Source organism: Symphalangus syndactylus, chromosome 8 (genome assembly GCF_028878055.3).
Source record: "Symphalangus syndactylus isolate Jambi chromosome 8, NHGRI_mSymSyn1-v2.1_pri, whole genome shotgun sequence".
Taxonomy (NCBI): Eukaryota; Metazoa; Chordata; class Mammalia; order Primates; family Hylobatidae; genus Symphalangus; species Symphalangus syndactylus.
In genome coordinates this window covers 122,501,502-122,518,719 of record NC_072430.2, presented here as the reverse complement: position 1 = coordinate 122,518,719, position 17,218 = coordinate 122,501,502, and the positions used below count along the sequence as shown (strand labels likewise).

Sequence of the window (17,218 nt, the reverse complement as noted above, 5' to 3'; positions counted from 1 at the left end):
TAATTTCTTGTACTCCTCATGACTCTCCTGTGGCTTGAGTTCTCTTGTTCCTATTTTACCGATGAAGAAACAAGCACAGAGAGGTTAAGTAACTTCCTGATGTTTACACAGCCAGGTAGGGATACAGCTTGGATTCTGACACCCACCATTTCTCAGCATAACATTTCTCACCATTTCTTACAAGGGTAGGAGTCCTGAGGAGCCCTGCCCTGCTGCCCCATGTAGTCGGGGTTTGAGAACCTAAGGAATAGGAACTGAGTTAAAGTGGGAAGCCTGCCTGTCCAGCTCTGCCCAATGCTGTGTCTGTGTCCTGGAGACCCTTGCAGGCCAGTGATGGGGGAGGGGAGAGGCCAGCCCAAGTGATCTGGAGCCACAGTGGCTGAACTGGCCAGCCCCAGCCTTCTCCCTGTCCCCTCCCTCTGCCAGCCCCAGTGGAAAGGCCTGAGAGGCTGTGGACTAGCTAATTCTGCTCTGGGTGAGGAGCTGCCTGCCGCTGTCTGCCGGGTCAGCTTGCTCCAGAGATTAAGTTTCAGCATTTCACTGATGAAAATAAATCAGCCTCTTGATTGCCTTGCATGGCCCTGGGAACCTCTGCAGCCTGGCGTGTGTTTACAGACTTCCTGTAAGTCCCCTTTTCTGTCCTAGCCTCAGGGGCTCCATGGCTGCTGCAGAAATAGCCTCAGACAAATTTGGAGCCTGAAGCCACCCGGGCAGGACCAAGCAGGAGAGGAGAAACAGGCCCGCCAAGTCCAGGGGCTCTGGGATCCAAACAGTGCCTGGTAGAGCATCTTCTCTGAGTTGTATCCTTGAGGATCAAGATCCAAACAGGACTTTAGGGATCACCTATACTTGCCCTCTGCCATTGCACAGTGGAGTAAACTGAGGCCTGTCCAAAATCACCCCTTAGAATTCTGGCCCTTTGGCTCCCAGGCTGCTGCTGCTGTAGCCAGACAGCATTTTCTTTAGGTCTGTTTGTTACACCGTGGCTGGTTAGAGATCTAGGGGCAGAGTTGGAGAGGTGAGTTTTAGCTGCTGCTGGAAGGATGGAGGTCTGACATTCAGGAGAACCCTCTTGCCTTTGGGGGATCTGAGAAACAAGAACAGGTGCCAGGCCTAGATTTTCTAGATTTTCTGAAAGTTGAGGAGAAACTTTCCACTCCACACATCTGTCTAGGTAGGATGAGTGACCATGGCTTGTGGACATGGGAAAACAAGGCAACTTCTAGAGGGTTCCGACAAGGCCCTAGCTCATTCTTGTGCAAAGGGGACTCAGGAGTCTCACCCCAAAGTTCCTTTTTCCCTGCCCCTCTTTCTTTGCTCAAGCATTATTTACACTCACAAGACTATCCCTCAGGGACCTGGGGTGTCCTGCCTCAGACACTCCTGGCTCCAGAATACTGGACCTCGGTTGTTCAACCCCTGGGCCATTTATCTCCCTGTGCCCTGGGAAGCAGCAACAGAGCTGTTGATGGGCGTGGGGAGCTTCAGACTGCCCAATCTTTACATCTTTACAGCCAGTCGATGCCCTGGCTGCTTATCTGGGACTTATGCCTCTGATTGCTTAAAAAAACTGTTAGCAGCAAAGTGTTCTTTGATGTGTGTTCTTCTCCTTCTCCAGGGGCAGTGAGATCAGATTTTGATATGAAAGCTCAAAGCTTCTCAGCTCTCTCCTTCTTCCCTGCCTTCCTCTCTCTGTCTGTACATTGCTTGAGAACCTTCGAGAAGCGGATGGGTGCTCCTTATGTAATGCAAAGGCAGAAGGGCCCAAGGGTGGTGCCCTGGCTTCTGTCTCCCATGCAGGCCTGTGCTCCATGGTTTGGTGGCCTCTGCATAAGTGAGTCATTTTCAGCCTAGCCCTAGATGGGCTTATTTGGGGAAGGAAGCAGATACCCACCCAGATCCTTCACCCACCTCTGCACCTACTCATGCATGTAACCACAAGGACTCCTGTACTCATAGCCACCTCTCATGCATGGAGCCACATGGACCCCTTTACTCATAGTCACCTCTCACACATGGAACCGCATGGACCCCTCTGCCCACAACCACCTCTCATTCATGGAGCCACATGGACCTCTCTAGTCATAGCCACCTCTCATGCATGGAGCCACGTGGATCCCTCCACTCACATCCACCTCTCATGCATGGAGCCACATGGACCCCTCCACTCACATCCACCTCTCATGCATGGAGCCACATGGGCTCCTCTGCAATACCCACCTCTCTGCATGGAGCCACATGGGCTCCTCTGCAATACCCACCTCTCTGCATGGAACCACATGGATCTCTGCCCCACTGTGTACCCCAACCCATCAATATTGGGAGCTGTAACTATAAAACTGCCCAGCCAGTTTGGTAACCCAACTTACATGTGGATGCTGAGAGAATGGGCCTATTTGGGGTCAGGAATAGTGATTGACCTCACTTGCAGAGATGGTTTCATTCCTGTGAATTATAAACCAGCCCTGAGGCAGTGTTCTACTTGTTTCCAGAAATGCTTTGAGCTCTGGTAGCATTGTGAGGTTAAATGCATAAAATTCCCAGGGAACCAGTTTGATGGGGACAGTGCTCATTTGCCTGCTGGAGTTTGTTATAAACCAGCATTGTGACTTTATTGTCACTCTCCACTCCTTTTTTCTTGTTGGATCTTCTAAGATCTAACCCTTTGCCTCCTCCATCTCCTTTCTTGTTTCTCCTTCCTTCCTGGGAAGCAGAAAGAGCATGAATGTCAGAGTCAGACCGGCAGTGTAATCCTGAGCAAGCCCCAACCCCTGAGCCTTAGTTTCTTTATCAGGAAGATGGCATAACAATATCCACTTTGAAAGGCAGTTGTGGAACCAAGCAAGGGAACTTCCATTAATGCGCAGGCACATACTCAATAATGTGCCTACCTCATTCCATTCTACCCTCTCCTTACCCCTTGCTCCCAAAGCCCCATATACCCTCTCCCCATTCAGTGAGGACTGCCACTGACATGGTGTCCATGTCCTGGGAGCAGTAAGGGTGGGGAGAAGCAGGAGGGTGGTGAGTGGATATGTCCCGACCCTCATCCAACACAAACATCTGCCTGGGAGTTGACAATTCCCTTCCTGAGTAATCCTCTGGCACTAGGGCTCCTGTCGTGTTCTCAGAACGTGCTCCTGGGCCTGGCCCTGCCCACTGCCTTCCTGGGATGGGAAGTGTGAAGACCCTGGAAGGCTGAGGCCCTGCCAGGGGTGCCTGAAACTTGTCCTGCTCCTATGGCCCTGCCTTCCCTGTCCACTGGGCTGGGAGGCAGGGAGGAGGTCCTGGGGAGGTCTAAAGACTTGTTTTCATCCCATATGCAGCTGCTGTGCCCACCCCAGGCAGCAGGCCCTTCCTCCCTCTATCCCCAGATGTTTGAACCATGATGCCATGCCTATCTTGGGAGACCCCTTCCTTCTCCTGTCCTGACTGCTCCCTCCAGCCACACCTTTCTCTTCCTTGATGGCTGTCCATAGAACCAGAACTGTTAGAATTCAAAGCTTATCTCCTCCCACTCATTTTACCACGTTGGAAACTGAGTCCTAGGAAAAGGAAATGACTTGCCCAAGTTTAAGCAGCAAAGTAGTGGCCCAGATGGGGTTGAAGCCCAAGATGCTTGAGTCTTAGTTCAGAGATCGGTCTATTACACCCCAGGCTCCTTCATCCCTCAGTCTAGCTCAGGGCCTCTCACCTGTGGTACTGTTGGCATCTGGGACCAATACAATTGCTTGGGACCACCACAGCAATTGCCTGTTGTGGGGGTCTGTCCTGTGTATTGTAGGATGTTTAGCAGCATCTTTGACCTGTACCCACTAGACACCAGTAGTATTTCCTCCAGGTGTGATAACCCCAAATATCTGCAGTATTGTCACACATTCCCTGGCGGACCCTGGCTACCTCGGGGTGCTTCTCTTTCCTCTAGCCTATCATCTTTGTGATCTCACCTCTCCCACCTTCAGGGTGTGAAGTAGTCCTTCATTGGGGACACTCTGTTCTGTTTCCTCCTTCTGTTCTAGGACTGGGCTGCTTGGAAACCAAAGCACTCAGCCATTCTGTTCTTTAAGAAGAAGAACAAAGAGCCAGGCCAGGAATGTTGCTTTATACCTACGAATGAAAAGAAAGAACTTGACAGGAAGGGGCTAAGCCTCAGAGGGGGTGGCCAGGGAGGCTGGGCCCCCTTCCTCCCTGGACAGACCCCTCAGTGTGGGTGAGGGGCCCTGGCCACCTGTCTCCAGCTGTAGGTCTGCTGGCTAGAAGGATGGTGTGGAGGGAACGGGGGCATTTGCTTGACCTACAGTTGGGAAGTGTGTCTTCATTGTAGAATTGCCCACCAATATCCTACTTTCCTCACACAGCTAGACCTGCAGATATTTGTGGTTCTTCTGTAATGAGAGTTCACAGTCTCTGAGCACCCATCTCATGGCATCTGACTGAGATCTGGCAGTGGGGAGGACTCCCTCTGAGAGCCAGGGGCCCTGGTGGTGATCTCACTCCAGCACTGACCATGTGTGACAGTGGGAAACTCTTCCCTTCCCTGACTTGGACAGATGAAATCGGGTGGGTGGGTTGGGCCCGATGAACTCACAACATCCTCTGGCTTGACCATGCGGGGATTCTAGGAAATTGCCTGGGCTGGCTGCCCACAGTGCAGTGCCATGTGGCAAATCTGGGGTCTTGAAGAATCCTTGGCACCTGAGAAGTTTCCAGAAGGTATCCAGACCCACCCTTCTGTCTCTAGAACTCGTGTTTTATGAAACTGCCCTGCTCAGGGCCACCTCAGGGGGTTCAGGGGATACTCAGCTGCCTCTGAAGACAGAGTAATACCGTCATCTTTCAAGCTTAGTTTAACCCATCTACTATTGGGAGAAACTTTTCTCCTGCTATTTCCTGTAGTCTGTTTTAAGAAAAAAAAAATCGTCTTTTTTTTTCCCGAATAGAAACATGGTAAGACGAAGTGTATTCTTTTTTGAACCAGATTTGCCATGCCCTGCCTTCTGCCCAAACCCCCAGGAAGTCCTTTCCTATTTATGCAGGTAGCTGAGGTTGTGCCCGTCCTTCTCTCCTTGTGGTCCTTGATGCTGAATTCATCTCTGCAGGTGGAAGTGGCAATGCATTTTCAGGCACACCATTGGCAGTAATCAGTGTTGGGATAGGCTCAGTATTTGTTAATGGAATGGCATCACATCCTTGGAGTCTGCACCATTTTGGAAGCCTCTTCTCTGTGCTGGCCATTCCAGGCCATGATTTTCGAGCAGAGATAGGGTGGGCCAAATTGTATGTCCTAAAGCTTAAGCACTGGGTGTGATACATATGGGCTGGTGAGATAGGGTCACAGAGGTACTGCTTAGGGGGCACAGGGCTAGGGAAGGGAGATGGGGAAGCCCACGCTGCACTGCTCATGGTCTGTCCTTTGGAGCACCTTCTGTGTTCTGTACACTGTGCTGAGAGCTTTTCATGTGTTGTATCAGTCTTTGCACTACTTACTGAGATACAACGACTAGTATACCCATTTTACAGATAAGGAAACTGAAGCTCAGCCAAGTAATTGGCTCAGGGTTGCCTTAAGCTAGTAATTGGTAGTATCTGTATTCAAACCAATGTCTGACTTCCAAGCCCGTGTTCTTAACCCAGCAGATGCTGAAGTGATGAGAATGAGAAGGGCCAGGCATAATCTTAGGCTGCATTAACAAAAGCATGGTTTCCAGAAAATGGGAGGTGACAGGCCTATTGTCCCTCTTTTAGGTCAGAGCGCCCACATGGGCTGTTTGTGGGTGCCTTGCTTCAAAGTGATAAAGAACGACTGGAAGCAAGTGCAGAGAAGCAACCAGAAAGTATGTCAGGCTCAGCGACTTGCAGGGAGAGGGGTTGCCTATCAAAGGGGAAATTCAGGAGGACAGGCGCGTCTCATACAATATCTGAAGGGCTCTCGCGAGGGGGCGATTGGCTTGTTCTGACCCACTCCATCGGGCACCGTAAGGCCAGTTAGTGGAAAAGAGGGCTCCAGGGTGTTTTTTCCTATGTTGAGCTAAAATCCACTGTTCCAGCCCCTAAAGATGAGCTGGGCTTTTGGAGGAAGACAGTAAGATCCCTGTACCTGGAAGCATTTGAGTACAGCTAGGAACGGTTTTTGCCAAACCTGATTCTCTATTATTTGCAGCTGGGGAGCATTTTCAAATTCAAATTCCCAGGCCCCATTCCAGACAGTTTTGCCTCTGGGTGGAGCCAGGGGATCAGGGTTCTTATAAAACTTCCCGGGGGCTTTCTAGTATAGCTAGTCCCCCTGGATGATAGTGGAGAACCATCAGATGGGGTTGCCACTGGCAGGAACTATTGTGTGGTAGTGTTTTCCAAAGTATGGTTCAGGGGTCAGACTGCTAATTATATATGAACTGATATTAGGTATATTTATTTTGATGTGTATTGGAAAAAAAGGTATATATTTTGCACATTCAATCTGGGACATCATGGATGTTGTGCTTAGAACTAGTTTAAGTTAAATGAAGTTTATTTTTATAACTTACAAAATAATAATGTAGATGGTATTCAGATGGACAAATAAACATCAAGGTTGTGTGCAAACAAAATCTCTGCTAATACTGTTGTGGGTTAGGTGGGGTGGGGACAAGTGGGTGAACTGGGGTGCCTTAAACCTTTCAAGAGCCTGGGGTTTGTTGGTTAGTTCTAGAAGGCTGTATGGAGGTAGGAGGATAATTGCAATAGTTTGTCCAAACTGTGGTCTTCCCCAGGTGGAGCCTGAGGCATAGAACCCCTCTGCTTCCTCTCCCCTGGTCTCCTTATTTTTAATGGTCTCTTTGAAGTCTGTGACACCGAGCTGTCCCATTTTATCTCATCAGTGAAGATAGGTCAGTGGCCAGGGTACAGGGCACTGGGTACCATTTTTGTTCTTCCCCTTATTTTCTTTCTTTACCCTCAAAGAACAGCAGCCAGAGAGGGGTGCTGACAATGGGGAGGGGCTGAGGGCTCAGGTGTCTGAGGGGAAACAGAGGGAGAAGTAGTTGGGCTGTGCCTGGCAGGGCTCTCCCACCCAATCTCGCAGTACCAAACTTAGCTGGGAAGGTCTGGGCACGAGGATGGGGTGGCCATAGCTCAGGGAAAGCCTGTGTCTGTGGAAGCATTTTGGGGTTGCAAACTAACTGGGGCCCTCTGCATGGAGACACCAGTCGCTGAAGCTCCCACTGGCCTGGCCGCAAAGCCCAGATCACCTCCTGTCCACTCTGAGAATTGGGTTGGGAGATTCAATTGATATGCAAATAAGTCACAAACAACACGCTAATAAGAGTGGGGATTTGGTGTCTTATTATCAGTTAGGGACTCCTGGCACTTTTTAGGCCACACCAGGATAATGGTGGGAACTTGAGGGCCGTTCACCTGCCTTTCGGCCGCATGGCTCTCGGATCTGGGTGGTTGGGAATGAGGGTGAGGCATTGCGAACTCTGAAAAGTGATACTCTGCTATTCATGATTTCCACAGATGGGAACAAGCAGAATACCAATAGCCAGTCAATTGGAAGCATCTCAGGTGGACTGGAGGATCAATATACCTGGCCAGACACACACTGGCCTTCGCAAAGTTAGGCCCCCCAAAATGTCAGGTTGCCAAGCCAGAATCCAAAGCTTTGCACTGAGAACTTCATGTTGGGGCTCCTGTCCCCTCCTGGAGCCCTGCCTGGGTGACACCCCAGTCCTTCTATTCAGGTCCTGTGTTCACCTCTGGGAAGTGCAGGGCCTTGTGGGGTTTTTTTCTTTTTCCTTTTCCAAGCCAGGGAAGTGTCCTGGCTCCTAGACTCTGCCCTGTGGAGGGGAAAGGGGGAGAGAGAGGGAAAAAAAGATTTCCACCTTATTGTTCAGCAGCTGGAAAATTGTTGTCATCTGTTCTGCCTTCCATTTGCTGAGAATGGAAAAAAAATGCGGAAAATTTGGGGAAATAAATCTCAATACCCTCATAGGACCTCTCTCCCCTCCCTCTCTGGCCCTTGCATCCCTGCCTCTCTGCTCCGGGCTCAGTTTCACTTTGCTCCCAGATTCTCTCCCTGCTTCTCTTCAGGGCACTGGGGCTGCCGTGGGTTTGGGACTGGGGCTGGGCTGGGCTACACCGGGACTGGGCTGGGCTAGACTGTGCTGGGTGAGAGTTGAGCAGGGGCTGGGGCTGGGGCTGGAGCTGGACTGGGCTGGCCACTTTTCCTGACTCCCGGCCGGTGGGAGTGGAGGGCTTGGGAAGCCACCGTGATGTCATTCAAGAACTGCATAGCTGCAGGATGATAAGTGAAGCCCTGGGGACCCAGCTGGCTGAAATTACAGACAGTTTTATCCCACTGGCTTCCTACAAGCCAGAGTGAGGCAGAGCAAGCCGAGCTGGGGAGAGAGCGCGCAGGAGAGCGGAGGGAGGGAGGGAGTGGGGTGTGTGTGTGTGTGTGTGTGTGTGTGTGTGTGTGTGTACATGGGCAGGCAGGCGGCACTGGCTCCTCCCACCCCTGACAGTCGGAGGGAGCTTGAGTAGGACACAGAGAGCACTTGGAGCTGCAGCCATGTAGGAATTATTGGGAATTTGGGGCACCAGGATCAAATCAGAGCAGGCTTCCCTCCGCTTCCTCCCTCTCCCTCCAGAGGGTAAGTGTCTGCTGGGCAGTTGTTTTGCCTGTGAGTGTTCTTGTGTGGCTTTCTGCTGGACCTGGGCTGGGGTGCTCGTGCTTCTGTTCTGGGAGGGTGTGGAGGGGCAGGCTCTGTCATGACCCCACCTGGGAAGGGCTTGTGGCTGAGTGGGGCTGTGGCCCGCTGTGCTGCTGTCTGATGTGGATGTGACCGGCCTGGTGGTCCCCCTCCTGGACTTGCTTCTGGGACACGTAAGAGCCACAGCTTTCAGGGCGAGGGTGCCTGGGTTGGTGGGGGGCCGTGTGTCTGAGTTGCCCTAAGTCTTGCGGGGTAATGGTTCGTCTTGTGCGCGAATGCGGTGGGCAGAGGGAATGAGGTGGAAGTGTGGATAGCTCTGGTGAGATGTTATTCAGGACGCCCCCTCCCTGCATCTGTGGCCTGAGCTTTGGGGCACCTCCAGCGCTCACCATTCCCCCACCGGCCTCCTGTGGGCTCCCATTCACGGCTTTCTCCTGCCTTTGGCAGAGATCTTGGCAGCTTGACTCTCCTCTAGCCAGGGATCTCTGAGTGCCCAGGCTGGCACCCTGGCCTGGCAGAGAAGGACTTCAGCTTGTTGTGGGCTCTGGAGCTATTTTTACCATCCTGAGTGTGCCTGTGATATCTGCTGCCCATATAGGCTGACGGTAGGGGTGGGAGTGCCAGACTCGGGTTATAGCTCCAGGCTGGGGGGGACACAGGCCAGGCCAGAGTCAGGAGGCTGGGTCTGAGAATTCACTTTTGCCCTGCAGGCGTGGGCCATCCAGGGCAGGGCAGATCACTTGCCCTCCAGACCCCTGGTCTCTCGGGACTGAAGTCAAGGTCACAATCAGGTAGGTGTTCTGCTCCTACTCCCTTTTCATGGAGGGCATGGTATGAATTCAAGTAAGATGATATCTGGGACAATTGCCATGGGTCCTTCCTAAGGAGGGTCCGGGGACACATTTATCATCATCGCTTGATAGAAGCACCATATATTATGTTGTCCTGTGGTTCTGGGTCCACAGACATAGTTGGAGAGTCTGTCTTCCAATGCCCCCAGCCCCAGCCATCTTCACCTTGAAGCAGCATTAGGGACAAGAGCACTGAACGGGGAGCCAGGAGTCGGTTTTGTACTTCCTTGCTGGGTGACCTTGGGTGGTCCTGAGCCTGCTGAGCTTCATTGTCAGCCTATAAAGTGAAGGGTGGGCAGGGGGATTAACTACTCCCCTAAGGCCCTTCAGCTCTAAAAGCCCCAGGGCTTTTAAAAAGCTCTCTTGGCTGAGCCGACCTCCCGGGCCCTGGAGATCCCAGTTCTGCTGTCCCCCAGAGGGCCTGGAGCAGCGGAGGCAGCCGTGGGTGGGAGGGGCTCTATTCTTTATTTCAGTCTGAAGCTGACTTTTTCCATCTTCAAGGCCACAGGCTGACATTGAGATTTGGGCTCCATGTGGGTCTCGGACTTTGAGCCTCCCTCTTTTTTTCTTGGACTCAGCAGAATGGGGAGGTGGCCAGGAGAAGCCCAGCTGGTCCACCCTCCCTGGGTCCAGAGGCAAACTTGTAGGTGACACTGGTGAGGTCACTTGCTTAGAGGACAAAGCCACCTGCGACAAGATTGACAGCACAGCCCTGAGAAAAATCTTGTTCCTCTCCTGTTCACTTTCTGAAGGTGTGTGCTATTAAATGGAAAGAAAAACAGGTGTCTATTTGTCACTCATGGACTGGTCTGTCCCAAGGCCCTGTGCTTGTTGTGGGCTCTGGAGCTATTTTTACCAAAAAATCTGTGGTAATTTTTTTTACCAAAAAATCTTTTTAGGTGTTCCCAACGTGCATCTAAGTCTCCTGGGCTGCACTTGGCACCTGCCATCTTTGCTGTTTCAGAGGCCGTGTCTCCTCTGCGTGGCTCTCTTTCAGAGGTTCAGGGATTTCTCTTCAACCTCTAATTCTGCAGATCTTCAGAGCCCCTGCGGAAGCCTATTCCCCTTGAGAAAGTTCCAGAGCTCGCTGCAAACTGTGGGGAACAAAGGGCTGCCTCAATCCCCAGCTGTCTGTGGGAAGGGAAGCTGGCATGGGTGGAGGCCAAGACTGTCACAGACTGAGCCCCAGGCAGTCCCTGCCACAAATGCCAGGATGTTTCAGGAGGTCGGGGTCTTCCTGGAGCCAAACGCTGGGGTTCTCCACGGGGCCCTCTCTACCCTCATGCCTTCCTCACATCACTTCTCCTGGCAGGTTAAAAGCCAGTGGAGCACTCTGAGCCACTTCTCAGGCTCCCACAGCTGCAAAGCGTCCACTCAGTGTGCCGCCCCGTTTCCCCTGGATGGAGCCTGGCATTCTCCACACAAGTCATGGGTGACAGAGAGGATCTCCAGAGACAGCACCCTAACTTTTCGATGCATATGCTGTATCTTGGGATTCACGGATGGGCTTTGGGGTGTTCATCAACTCCCTTATTTCACCAGATCTCCCAGGGGTCCTTGGTCTAGGGAAGTTAACGTCCACTGGGCTGGAGTGTGGCTGGAGAGGTCTGTAGGGGATGCCATGGGGTAGGGTCTGGCTCAGGGACCTCCACCATGCTCAGCCTTTGCTGCAGAATATGAGGAATACCTGTCTTCATGTTTTGGCTGCACTGACTCTCTTCCCTCACCTTTGGGAGAAACTTGGGGTCCACCTAGAACCCCTGATTTTTCACTGGGTGGTGGTGAAAGAAGAGTGTCTCAATGGCTGACAGAACTACATAAAACTTTCTTGGCTACTCGGTGTAATGCAAGAAGCATTTATGGAACAAGCACTGTTCTCTAGGGCCATTCTCTACAGCCATGCAGGTTACATATTGAACTTCAAGAGGCATCATTCACACAGACCACGTTGTGGATGGCACCATCTGGGAACTGGCCCTAGGGAGAGGGAGAGGGAGAGAGAGAGAGAGAAATAAAGGCTCTTCCTCAACAAGCTCTCAGCAAAGTGGGAAGACAGACATGGACATCAGTAATGACCATTCTGTGGGTGACTGTTGTCACAGTAGAGATGTCTACAAGGGACAACAGAAGCACGGTAGAGGTTTACCTGAGTCTGGAGGACAGTAGGGAAGAAGTTAGATTAAGGGAAACTTCTCAGGGAAGTTCGAACTGCGTCTGAAAGCGTTTGCCCAGGAGGTTGGGAGTTTCACGGGCAGGATGAGGAAGGGCATTGCAGGGAAGGAACAGCATGTACAGAGGGGAAAGAGCGTATGAAGAGTTGAGTAGGAATAGAGTAGGGGGTATTCGGGGTATGGAGGACAAGGAAGTGAGGCTTCAGAAGGTAGGCAGAGGCCTGATGGGAAAAGGTCTGACATTTCCAGCGTGGGGGTTGGGCTTTACCCTGTGGGTGATGAGAGCTGTTGAAATGTAAAGCAGGGGATGGAGAGAGGAAAAGTAGAGAGTGCTTGGATATGTCAGGTCTAGTTTAAGAGCCTTAGCTCCTGAGTGCTATCACTCAGCAAAGCTGCACACACACACTCGAATCCTCACCTGACAGGCCTGGAGGCTGGGCTCTGAGTGGGTAAGTGGTCAATGCAAGCTGATATGGCCATTAAGATGGGAGCTATGTTTCTGAGTGCTGGTGTGTCTGGCTGCCGAGGTGGGGTGGGAGGGCGCACTTCCCTATCTCCTCTCCAGAGCCATCCCTTGTGGCCTTCCTGGACGCAGTGCTCCCTCCTGCCCTGGTGCCTGCCCCAGCCATAGCCTCTCCTGCCTCTTCCCATGGCTGGGGCAGAGTGTGTGGATAAGGGAAAATGCAACCAGAACTTACTCTCCGGGCAGGCTCTTGGCCAAGCTTCACTTCTCATCAAAGCTCACCTACCTCTCAGATGCACATGGCCTTGGATTCCCCACTCCTCCTTTTAAGGAGTTTTGCCCAGTCTGCCTGCAAACTGCCTATGTCTGGGGTAGGCATGGTGCTTCTTCCTATTGGCATGGCACTGATTTTCCCCCACGTTGGGTGGTCATCATGGCTCTGGGTAATGCATTTTAATGAATTGTTATTTGCTGGACTTGGACCCAAAGGACTTTTTATCATGAAGGGACTCATCCTGAAAACCTTAATAACTCATTCACTGTCCAAAACCTACCTGCTGGTCCGACAAGGAAGGGTCTGTCCTCACTGAGTCATCGCCAACGAAGGTGACTCCTTTCTTGCAGTCAATATGGCTGGCACCTTTTATTCTTCATGGTTGGGCCGTCTGTCCTAACATCTAAATAAGCAAAACCTCCCTACTTCTCATGAGGAAGAGAAGTGGGGTTCCTTGATCTCAGAGCCCAAAGTGCTGATCAGCTGGAGCGTGTTTCTCTAGATGTCCTCTAGCCATGTGTGTGCCAGGACCCTGGAGAGCTAGCAAAAATGCAGATTCTTGGCCCCACCCCAGGCCTCTGAGTGGAAGTCTTTGGGGATAGGGTCCTGAAATCTAGATTTTTAACAATCTCCAGAGGACGTTCTTATGAACATCAAAATTAGAAAACAGCTGCCCTGAAACCGTGTGACTTTAACATCCCCTATTTGTTTCTTTTGTTCTTTTTTAAGTGTGTGAGATGGCTGCATCCTTACTTTCCTGCATCCCAGCCTCAGCTGTACGGCTAGTGCTGCACACATCTCTGCACCCTTTTCTGGGAGGGAGCCCCGGGGAGTGGGTGCACACCCTAGTCAGCTGGGGATTTTCCTCAGAGTTTTCCAAAAGCATGACTCGCTCATCTGGATTATGGCTGCCCTGGAATAAAGGCCCTGTGGTGCAATCAAGCTCAGCGTCAAGGGTGGGGTCTGGAACTCTCTGCAGCTGCTGAGAAGAGCAGGGAGACATCCTCAGACAAAGACAGTGGGGCCATGGAGAGATTTTGGGTTTTGCAGCCACCAAGAGGAATGGGCAGGACACTGGACCTTTCAGCCCACAAGGGCAGATGTCCAGGCTGGCTGGGCTTGGGGCCTGGAGCTCTCCACTTGGGGCCACCTGCAGCTTGTGTTTCTGCTTCAGTTTATCCCACTCCATTGTCACCCGTGACAATGCCCACAGCCCTCAAACATGCAGACCCCTCCCTCTAGCCCAGGCCCCATTGTTCTGGATGTCCAGCCTCCTCTCATCTGAGATGCATTCCCCTGAACTGATCATTCCCTTTGCGGCTGCCGGGACTTCAAGAAGATGGCTCTGGAGACCCCTCAGATTAAGAGCCATAAAGCCACCTCCCCAGCCTCCCTTAAGTCCCTCTCTCATCCTCCTCTACCTTATTTCACTCCTGTCCTCTCTGCCCCCGTCTCTCTTTTGCCCTTCCTGCCTTGACGGATTGAAACCAACATTGTGTTCCGGCTTCTTGTGGTCCCGGTAAAAAGCTCTAATGTGGCCGTGGTGGACGGGGAGAAGGGAATGATGAGAGTGTGTGTGCCGAAGTGGGGGCTGGGGGACTTTTATCTTGTCTCTGGTGGGAGGAGGAGGGGCACGTGCTCCACAGATCCTGCCGCTATGCTGGGGTTTCAGCAGAGCCCACATGGGGGCTGGACAGGCCTGGGACCAGCCTGGGTATTCTCAAAACCTCCCTTGGATAGGAAGAGGAGGACAGCTCAGTAAAGGTGCCGAGTGGCCTGGAGGGTGCAATCTGGGGCCAAGAGACATTTCCATTTGTAGTTAGCAAACAGGAGTTAATTAAACAATTTACATCTGTTCGATTTTCTTACTATGCCTTAGTGGCTTAGCTATGATTGTTCCTGATGTTGTTGCTGCAAACAGGAACCCACTTGGGGATAGATTACATGACAGAACAAGTTTAACATTGACATTTTCAAAATCGATGCAGATTGGGGCTTGGCCACAGGGGCAAGGAAGGGCTGAGGTATCAGGTAGTCAATTCTCTCTCCTGCCTGGGGGATGCCTTCATAGCTCTTGTGCTGAAAGCTTTTCTGTTAATCATGACTGAGATGCTGCAGGGGCCTATGTGCTTTCTGATTTGAATTTGCCCCCAGTGGCTCTCACTATGGAACACGTCTAAGTGGGGAAGCCACTGGACACACTAGCCTTTGCTTTGCGGCTCCCCACTTCTCGGACCACATGAGCATGAACTTGGGGTATGAGGGGGCGCAAAGGATGGAGGGGATCACTGGCCCAGGAGGGAAATTCTGGCACCTCACAGTGTAGGTGGCAGAGGGGGTGCCCTGGCCCAGGAGGGGGCCTGCAGATTTCTAGGGACAATGAGAAGGAAAGCCAGCTCTTCAGATTTCAGCCAACTTGTCCAAGGGGCCCCATCCTCAAGAGAAACACCCCAGAGATGTGAGTGCATGAGAGGCTCCTGTCTTCAGTGCTTCGCCCCTCTAGAAACAGGCAGCTGGGGTCTCTTCTTTTTTTTTTGAGACGGAGTCTTGTTCTGTCACCCAGGCTGGAGTGCAATGGTGCGATCTCGGCTCACTGCAACCTCCGCCTCCCAGGTTCAAGTGATTCTCCTGCCTCAGCCTCCCAAGTAGCTGGGATTACAGGCACGTGCCACCACACCTGGCTCACTTTTTGTATTTTTAGTAGAGGTGGGGTTTCACCATTTTGGCCAGGCTGGTCTTCAACTCCTGACCTCAGGTGATCCGCCTGCCTCGGCCTCCCAGAGTGCTGGGATTACAGGCGTGAGTCACCACGCCCGGCTGAGGTCTTTTCTTTTTGTGTAGCAAGGAGCTCAGTTCTTTGGAGAGAGTGGGCATGAAGGTCAGTCTCCCTCATCCTACAGGGAGAGGACCCCTTTACGATGATAATAGGGGGTTGGAAGAGGCAGCTGTGCCTGGTCCTGCATCTTAGCAGCCTTTAGGGGTCTAGGCACGGGGCCAGGTTGGTGGAGATTCAGAATGTATTTTAGCCAAAACTCCTTTTCAGTTCAGACCAGCCCCCAGCCCTGGGCCCTGGGCCGCTGCAATACTCTGGTCCTGTGTTGTCTGGGGCTGGTGTTGACTGAGGTCCCAAAGCCTTGGGGAAAACGGGGGGCAGAGAGGTGGATCTGGAGAGGTCAGTAAATGAGGAGGGCATCCAGTCCCCGGGTGTGTGTGTGTGTGTGTGTGTGTGTAGGGGGATGCAAGTGCCTGGTGGGGCATCTTTGTGCTAGTTCTCCGTGTTGTAACATGGCTGGCCTGTGGTCTGTGTGTGTCTGTGTGTTGATTGGGATGTTCCTGTTTTGTGGTCGTCTGATCACTTGTTTTTGGCCATGGGCTTCTATCAGAGTGTTTATTTTTAGAGGCTGCCACTTCTGGCCTAAGGGCTGATCCTTGGGCATGATAGGAACATTTGTATTTTCTGAAATATTTGTGGCTTTAAGTATTTATTTGGGGGTATTCCTGCCTGTTATGTGTTTATTCTAATTTGTGTGTATGTGTGTGTGAGTGTTTGTGATATGAGGGAGGTGTAGCATAATAAAAATTACATACTCTTTGAAGGAAATTAGCTCTGATTTTAAATCTTGGCTTTATCAGGTAGCATTGTTGGCACATAAACGGTTTCCCGTCTCAGAGGCTCAGTTTCTCCCTTGCTGTGACGGGTGTAATACTGTCTGGCTCAGAGATGATGGCTAGAGAGGATGCGTGTAGAGTGCCCAGCGAAGTGTTGGCGTTTGCGCTGTGCTCACTGCACGGTGGTCACTGTTGTTGGTATTTGTGTGTACATGTTCATGCCGGTGCTGTCTGACTTTGGTTCTTGGCATTGTGTGGCACCTAGTGCGTGCTCATGCCTGGGTGTTTCTCATTTGGGTGATCTCTGACTGTCTTTTTGTCTGGCTTGGTGTGTGACTGCTGGTGTCTGGCTGGAACTGGTGCAGTCTTTGGGAGGGGGCTTTTTTCCTTGCTAACGGAGAGCCTGGATTAGAGTAAGGGGAGGTGCGTGTGTGTGTGTGTGTGTCTGTCGGGGCTGGCGGCTGGGCTGCTGACTGTACAGGGTGTGAAATCACCGAGTTCCTCTGGGCGGGGAAGTTCTTCATTCCTGAGTCAGCCCTTTGGCCCCGAGCCACCCAGCACTCACTTTTTCCTTCCAGAGAAAGTGTTGCTCAGGGGGGTCCTCAGAGCTGTCTGCAGACAAGAGGACCCTCTCCCCTGTGAAGACATCTTGTTTTTGTGTTCACGATCCCTAAGATGCTTCCCCTCCTGCCCTAGTCCCTGAACCCCCTGCATTAGCACCCTGTATGCCCCCCATCCTTCAGCACAGGAAAAGCGTGTCCCCTCTGGCACAGGAACTGTTGGCTTGGCTGAGCCCCACCTTGGCCCATTCTTCAGGGGCCCCTGGGTTGGCTCAGAGCAGTGGGATCAGGACGCTCGTCTTTGCAGACCTGCTGCGATCCTGTCTGGCATACCTTCCCTGGACCCGTGTCCCTTTCCTGGAGTCTTGAGTGGTATGGGCTGAGCTTGCTGGTGGAGGGATAGGGGTCCATCAGGAGTGGGCAGTGCTGGGGAGGAGCTGGGAGGAGGCTCTGGAAATGTGGCAGTAGGCAGCATGAATGACATTGTATCTCTGAATGGTTCTAGCACGTCCTTTGCATTGAGCTGGAGACAAATCTAGCTGAGGGCAAGCTTGTCTTAGAGAGTCCCAGCTCTGCCTTCAGCCTCCCTGCCACCACCAC

At 52.1% G+C, this 17,218-nt stretch overlaps 1 protein-coding gene across 2 annotated transcripts in view; it reads left to right on the top strand.

Annotated features, from left to right (window-relative positions):
• The window catches only part of TNS1 (tensin 1), a 211,400-nt gene that overhangs the window by 143,484 nt on the left and 50,698 nt on the right, over positions 1–17,218 (top strand). The window lies entirely within an intron of this gene.